This window comes from Pseudophryne corroboree, chromosome 4 (genome assembly GCF_028390025.1).
Source record: "Pseudophryne corroboree isolate aPseCor3 chromosome 4, aPseCor3.hap2, whole genome shotgun sequence".
Lineage (NCBI taxonomy): Eukaryota > Metazoa > Chordata > Amphibia > Anura > Myobatrachidae > Pseudophryne > Pseudophryne corroboree.
The window spans coordinates 307,748,530-307,756,664 of NC_086447.1; the positions used below are offsets into that span (position 1 = coordinate 307,748,530).

General features: G+C 42.8%; 1 pseudogene; it reads right to left on the bottom strand.

Annotated features, from left to right (window-relative positions):
- Positions 1–6,115: 6,115 nt before the first annotated feature.
- LOC134912674 (5S ribosomal RNA) lies at positions 6,116–6,234 on the bottom strand (annotated as a pseudogene).
- Between the last annotated feature and the right edge of the window lie 1,901 nt (positions 6,235–8,135).

The window sequence follows — 8,135 nt, forward strand, 5'->3', positions numbered from 1 at the left end:
CCAATAAGCTGCTGTCTTACATTTCACAGGCTGTTTTTGAAAAATGGCTGATTGGTTGGTTCTTAGTCTCTCAGAATTGTATCTCTCTACAAGCTTTGATAAATTCCTCCCTAATAATTAAATGCACACAAAAAAATAAGAGAGCCCTGCTCTCAGTCCTACAATGTTGTAGTGAATTATAACCTTGATACATGAGGTTTAGTGCTAAACATTGCATATTGATCCATCCAGACTGCAAAGTCTATAAGTGCTTACTGGGCTATATGAAGCAACTATATAGTATTGTTGGCTTGGAGTCAAAGTTGTCTGTGTATTTGTGAGAGGGGCTGTGCGGTGCCTGCTGCCAGGTGTAGTCTCACTGCGTACCTGACATCACACCCTCTCACCTTCAGGCCGTACAAATACAGATGGTCCTGGAACTCCGACTGGACCTGGACATGAATTTCTGCAAGGAAGAAGATAGGGGGAGAACCATCCCTTCCTTAAGAAGACCAAAGCACCCACCGAATCTAGAGGTGTCCACAAATAGTGACTTCTGGCTTAGTGAGTGTCATCCTCTGCACTCTATGCCTCAGTGCCTGAATTACTACCTATTGGTACTTGCACACCAGGTGAAAATTCAACCTAGCACCATGGTGCAAAGTCCACTGTCCACCCAGAAGAAAGGAGGATAGGTAGGAACAAACACACACTGGTAGGGACACACAGAGATGTTTCTCACCGTCGACAATCTTGTACTTCACCTGCTTCTCCACTTACAGGTCCCTGTAAGAAGACAAAAACACCACCACCGCACAGAGCCTAACTCTAGCCTGGTGTTACACCACTACACTAACTGCAACAACAGACCCGTCAAACTAGCTCTGCATGTATAGTGCTACAAGCTCGAAACACAAACAGTTCTAAGTAACTTTGCCCTGCACAGAAACAACAACACAACACAGTACAGTACAGTACAAGAATAAGATATGGTTCTGACCCTTTAAATCCCTTCCTCCTAGAGCTGGACAGCTCTTCCCAATCTCTGGCTGCTATGGATAAGTGTGTGGGGCTGGACCACTTCTCCACACTGGGGAAATTACTTTGATTTACTGGGGAGTAGGCACCGCAAAGCCCACCTCCCTACAGTGTTCAATTGGGCCTACTGCCCAAAGCAATGCAGGGGCTGACCTAAAAGAGTGGTACAATATTGATCAGCGCCTAATGCTCAGATCACCTTACTAAATATATATGGCTGAGGCCCTTTTGGTGTGCCTAGTTGGGGCCAGTAAAAGTGACCTGGGCCTAGTGCCCAGATCACTCAATTTACGTGTGTGCACAGGCACGCTGCCCACCTAAAAGGGGCAAGTTATAGTGACCTGGGCCTAATGCATAGATCACCCTTATTAATGGCAGCTCAGGCTTAAAGCCTGACTAACTGTTGCCACTGTAGTGATCTGCACCTACTGCCGAGATCACTATATTCACCTGGGGGGTACTGAAACTATTAGGGCCTAGTGCCCTCTAAGGTCCCCAAAGGCCTAATGCCCTACATTTGCCCTGGGCCTGGTGCCTGCTTACTGTGACTACAGGCAGAGGCATCACCGGGTCTGGAGACACCTGGTGCACACTCCACACCCTCTTGAGCACGGAAGCACGCTCGCGGCCATAAAGGGGTGTAGCCTAAGTCATAGGGGCGTGGCCTCATGGCGGAACCCGGTGACATCACTCCAGGGGATGCCTACTATCATCCGAAGAAGCTAGTCTGCCCTCACTTACCAGTAAATGTGCAGTGTTGACGCCTGTATCACAGGAGCCGAGTGCTGTAAGCGACTGTCACACTGCAGCACTCGGCTCCTGTGAGTGTTAGAGGCAGGAATTTTGGTGTCATCCCCTTCAAGGTGACACCTGGGTGTGGGCTGCACCCCCCCCTGCACCCACCTTCTGACACCACTGCCCACGGGCCTAGTTCCTGATCCCTGATGGTCTAGGGATGGGAGTAGGTGATAGGTAGGTCCTACCTTTTCATTGGGAGAGGCACCAGTGGGAGCTTTGTTAGCTCTTTCCCTTTCCACCTCTGGTGGCCTCTCCAGTCCTCAGCTTCACTCTTCTGCCACTGACCAGTACTGGCCAGTGGCATCGCTTCTTCTTTTCTTTATCAAGATGCTGGCGCATATCTTCTTTCTTGCCCTTACTGTCTTCTGGCCTCTTCCGCTGCCTCAGGAGCTCTTCATGCAATGTCTTCGGTCTTTGTGACGGGGGTGGTGCCAGCAACAGTGCAACGAGCGCTGATTGACTCACCGCTACTGCTTTCTATTGGCTTGCACTCCATGAGCTGTGATTGGCTCACATAGGGTGCTGGATTTGAAAGGCCGCAGCCGCCATTACCTACTGGCTGCCGTGGAACTACCCATCACCGCTTTAAATCCGGTGCAGGGAGGCCATACAGGATCCCAATATCAGACACCCTCGGCAGTATGGGATTGGAAACTTGATCTCAGCGCTGTTCTCTACCATGTCCCACAGGGGACACAGTTCCCCCACATGCTGCTGTTCACCCGGTGCTGGGAGCGGACACACTGTCCCAGCACACAAGTACATCTCAACATATGGAAAGAGAACACATACAAATTTTTTGTGAACTGTATAGAGGGGTGGTAATTAAGGAGAATACCTTAGTGTGGTTAAGTGTCTGGTTCAGGAATTTTATACACTTCAATGAAGAGGAAAGCTTGAAGGTTTGGAGGCTAGAGGGCATTCCACAGAGTGAGTGCAGCCCCAAAATGTCCTTTAATGAATTGGAATGTAATGAGTGTTAATGAGAGATGCAGATCTTGTGCAGAGTGGTGGGAGGTGTGTGTGCGTGTGGGGGGTGGGGGATTTGGAAGATATTTGAGACAAGTGAAGACATTGTAGAATTACATTGTTCTTTTTTTTTTCTAGTACTGAGTATAATTATTACATTTCTTCATTAGCAATAGCATTCATTTAGAGCCATATTACCACATAGAGATTACTACTTTATTAACAAAGCATTTTTAAACTTACCTATAAATGCAAGACAAAGGGAGATGCACCAAGCCTTGAAAACAGATACATTTCACATTGATAAAGTACCAGCCAATCAGCTCTTAAGTGCCATGTTACAGGCTGGGTTTAAAAAATGACAGATAGTAGCTGGTTTGTTGGTACTTTTCACCACGCAATTTATCACTTTTAAGGCTTAGTACATCTGGTCCAAAAAATGCAACATGATATTTCCTAAAAAGTCACATGGTAATAATGTCAAAAATAGGATGTATAGATAAAATAATAGGCGTAAGAAATTCATTAAAGAATATTGAGTTATATGAGTTGAAGATACATTAAATCCTAAAAAATAACAATATTATATGCTACTATATAAGGAAACACTGCTACAAGATGATAGTACTTTGCCCCAATATTTGTGATACACAATATGAAAAGATTTGCATTCTTAATAAAAAAAGAATAGATATTAAAGGCAATGCCATCACTTACCTTCCTTGAAATATGATACTTAATATATTGGTCAATATAATGAAAATACACTAGATGGGTTTATTACAAAAGAAAGCTTAATTATCACCATCACAATTTAAGATCACAGGATGTCTATTGTATACATTATTTAAATCAGTTGTAAAATAATAACATTACTACTTGCAGTAAAACCTATAGAAGCAGCTATTCTTTATGACCTTGAGCATTTTGCATCTCTCTGGCCCAAGCATTGAAAAATGATATTGCGAGATTGATTTGAAAGGGACATTACATCTCAACAATTGTGTCAGATCACATTTGTGCAGTACTGAAGACTTTAACAGTAGAAGTGCCTTAGGTCCCATGTTCAATTAGTTCTTAGGTAGATCTATTTATAATTTTAAATATGTAGTAAATTTTATACATTTATACTATGTTAGATTTGTTTCATAGCCAACACTGTTGATCTTGTAAATTCAACACTGCATCCTTGTGGCATATCACAATTATTGTTATACCAAAATCCTTTTCTAGCAATCTCCACCTAAGAGGGGAATTCAATTGTTATCGCCCCTGATTACGGTGGGGTGATATTCAATTGATGTCCCCTATCACGCTGATCGCACCATTAGTGCCTCGATTAGCCATGTAAAGTGGCTAAACCTGACTAAAATATTGGGCGTGATCGGGAAAAGAGCTGTTTTCATGCCCAAACAGGTCACTTTTTTTCAAATTTCAGCTGAGCACCCCTGGCGCTTTGTGCTGAATTGCAGACGCCGGCAGCCAATCATGCCCGGATGGAGCTACATTTAAATAACTCCATTTGATGCCATCTAGTGGCTGCATATCAAAAGGTCGACAGTGAAAAGATGGACACCTGAAAAGGCCAACAGGTACAAAGGGTCAAAACAGTGAACAAGTTGACATAAAATTGGTCGACACAAAAACAGGTCTACATATTGCATTTTTTGCATCATTTTGTATGTTTAACCACATTGTGACCCAAATATTTTACCAAATCCCATTGCATGGCTCATCATGCTTTCGGCTTGCTATTTCCAATCATAGTCCACGTGGATGATAAAGTATGAAAAAGTTGTAAAAAATGGAAAAAATCTTAAACAATGTGTGTCAACCATATGTGTGTTACTTTCAACCTTTTACGTCAGGGGTGGGCCCATTGCCGTTTAAGGCCCGCAAAGCTGTTTGTTCTGGCCCACCCACTTGTGTGTCAGCGAGACATGCCGCCGCTCAGTCCGGTGGCGGTGTGTCTCAGCTGTCAGGACAGGGAGGAGAGCGCAGCTATATGTCCGGCGGCAGCTGCGGGTAGGATCTCAAACCAGCCACCGGTTCATGAGCCAATCAGAGCTAACGGATCGGCAGCCAATCAGGAGCCACTGCTGCCAGTCCGTGAGCTCTGACTGGCTTATGAACTGGCGGCTGGTTTGAGATCCTACACGCCGCCGCCGCCCGACATAGCCACACTCTCCTCCCTGCCCTGACCCCCTGACAGCTGAGACATGCCGCCACCGGACGGTGGAACTTTGTAAATATTATTTCAAGGAATCCTTCTCCCAATGCCTTGAATAATATATTTCTTATATTTGGTGGCATTCTGTCAATTAGTTAGAGCAACAGACATCTCTGAATTGAAAAACTTGTTTTAAAGACCACATTTTAGGACCACTCCACACAATTATACTACTACCCAGGTCCTTGTACCAAGGGCTTTATGACACTCCTGAAGAAGATTCAGGGTGTACTGCCTTCCAGGATGCCAGAATCTGTTGCCCTATTATATGTAGTCCTAGTGGTATAAAGGAACATGGCCTAAAGCCAAACTGCCCACCCAGTGCCCTTGTATCTTATATCACAAAAATATTGGTGGACAGCAGGCTAAATAACACTCGTGTCCCTCTGGGACTCCAAATGTTATTTTCAACAAGGAAAATTTTGACTCCGCACAAGAGCAAATATATATTAATACTGATATGATAATCAGACCAAAATTAAGAGAATTAACAGGAAAAATTTCCTTTATACTTCTTTAAATTGGTGGTGCGCCCTGAGCCAGTAAATGGTATATGAACACAAGAGAAAAAGAAGGCTCTTGTTTGGGCGCACTCTTTAACAACTAGTTAGATAATATAAATTATAGACAGCTAAAACTCAAGTTTATTTTATGTTATTAAAATTCAATTTGCAAAAAGCCGACACAAAATGAATAATGGTGATTGTTATTTAATTAAGAAATGTTCTGGTCACATGAACAAAAATTAATAGAGATTAAAAAACTGATATGGATATAGACACAAACAGTACTATATCCAATCACTCTTGACCAGTACAGAGAATTCTCTATTAATCAGACCTCATTGGGTCAAAATATGACTCGGGTAAGCCAAGAAATGACACCAGGGACACCTGTAAACAATTCTTGTAAAAAGATCCCGTGTGTGAGTACCTTGGGGTGCGTGACTATTAGGTGATGTTTCTGATAGCAATTGTGGACCTTGATGTGTAGTTGGTAATTATAAAAAGTTCCAGTGTGACAAGAAATGAAGGAAGAGAAAAGTGGTGATACTTCTGTCAGTGTTTGCAACACATCTTTGCTAACAGAGTCGTTAACATATTTCTACAGCACTGAGTCTTCCGATGAGGTTTCCCTTAAAAGTACTGACCCAGCCCACCACTGTTTAGCTTCCAAGATCGGGCGAGATCGGGTGTATTCAGTGGGGTATGAGCGTAGATATGCTATATTTCGCTGCAGCACTGATGAGAGTGCACCTAAGGAGAGTAGCTCAATAAATTGAAGTATGGCTATTAAAAGAAAGTATTTTAAAGAACCGACAAAAGTGGAGGTGTGGATCTGCTTTCCAACGTTAGACAGAGACCTGACACCTGGGTGCCATATACACCGAATCGTGGATGAGAGTCCACTGAATAAGTGCAGTCAGAAGTATAATAAAATGATTTGTAATACGTTTATAAGGTTAAAGTGACCTCAGATTTTAGCATACTGATATCTTATATTTGATATGGTGATCACAGAGTAAATGAGTAAGTCAATATCACTTAAAGCTGAAAAGCGCCTTTTATAAACAGCAATAAGTCTGTTATAGCAAAGAGTAAGGGGTCCAGCCTGAAATATTACTCTGCTTGAAACACAGAATCTTTATTAGAATAACGGGTTATGGCAGTATAAACCCATTCATCCTGAATGCATATTGGTAAACTGTGATTAAATGTTGTTCTTGAGGATAGACTTGATACAGTGTTGCTGGTGATATCTGAACTCAGACAAAAAAGAAACACTGTTGCTAATAATAATGATACAAAAATCCTAGTATTACTGGAAGATCTACAGAAGTCAGAAGGCCTATTCCTTAAGTGGTTTATGGTCTCTTTCTTAAATAGGCACACTGTCACATGCTTTAAAAGAATAAATCTGGAAGTACCAATCAAATCAGTGGATCTCTATATATCGGAAATCCTTATGACGTGCTAGAGGTCACTATCATACGTTATGTACAAAGTGTACCATTAAAACAGCGGGTCCACAATTATCAGGAACCCTAACGGGGAGCCTAAAATCCTGATTGGTCCACCGATGTAGGGATCCCTCTCCTAAGGCTTATTAGCGTCTCAGAGAGGCAGTGAGGGATACAATGTCATACGCTGTGAGAAAACTCGATATCAAGGTACTGGTGATCCCAGAATAGCCCACAAGTGTCTAAAACCCATGTGAGCAAATAGAGAATCACTGATACACACTGTAAGTTGAAAACAGATATAAGATACTTGTCACATCATCGGGTCAGCATGGGAGATACTCGTCAGCCGGCAGATCTCTGAGTGTCGGGAATCCTTAGGGCGTACTAGAGATCGCTATCATATATTATATACAGAGTATACCAAACACATCCGTGAGTCCACAACTGTCAGGATCCCTTACGGGCACCCTTAAATCCTAGTTAGTCTGCCAATATCAGGATCCCTCTCTGAGGCTTAATAGCATCTCAGAGAGGCAGTAAAGGTACACTGTCCTATATCGTGAATGAGATTGATATAAGGTACTGGTGATACCAAATGGCCCACTGATGTCTGAAATCCATATAAGCATATTGAGAATCAACAGTACATGCTATAAGCTAAAGCCGGATAAAGGGTGCTTGTCACATCAGCGGGTCAGCAAGTATCAGGGTCCCATGTGGGAAACAGATAGAAAATCACTAGTACACACTATAAGCTGAAAATGAATATAAGATACTCATCACATCAGCGGATCGGTAAATGTCAGGGTCCCATGTTGGAAGCGCGTTTCGCCCGTATCACGGCTTGTTCACTCCCCAGTGGTGTTTGGGTGAGTCTCTAATTACAAAATTAAAATATCCTGGCTATAATTTATATTATCTAACTAGTTGTTAAAGAGTGCACCCAAACAAGAGCCTTCTTTTTCTCTTGTCTTTTCTTGTGTACTCTAAATGTTCTGTCGGTATTGGCTAACACAGGGGGTAATTGTGGGCAGCTCATATGTGTGGGGCCTTTCTACATCAGACTTTCCATACAGGTCAGGGTTGCTCTTTTGCAAGAGCATTACACTGATCAGAAGGCTTCCACAATGTTTCTACTTCTTTGGTCTTCTGCAACTG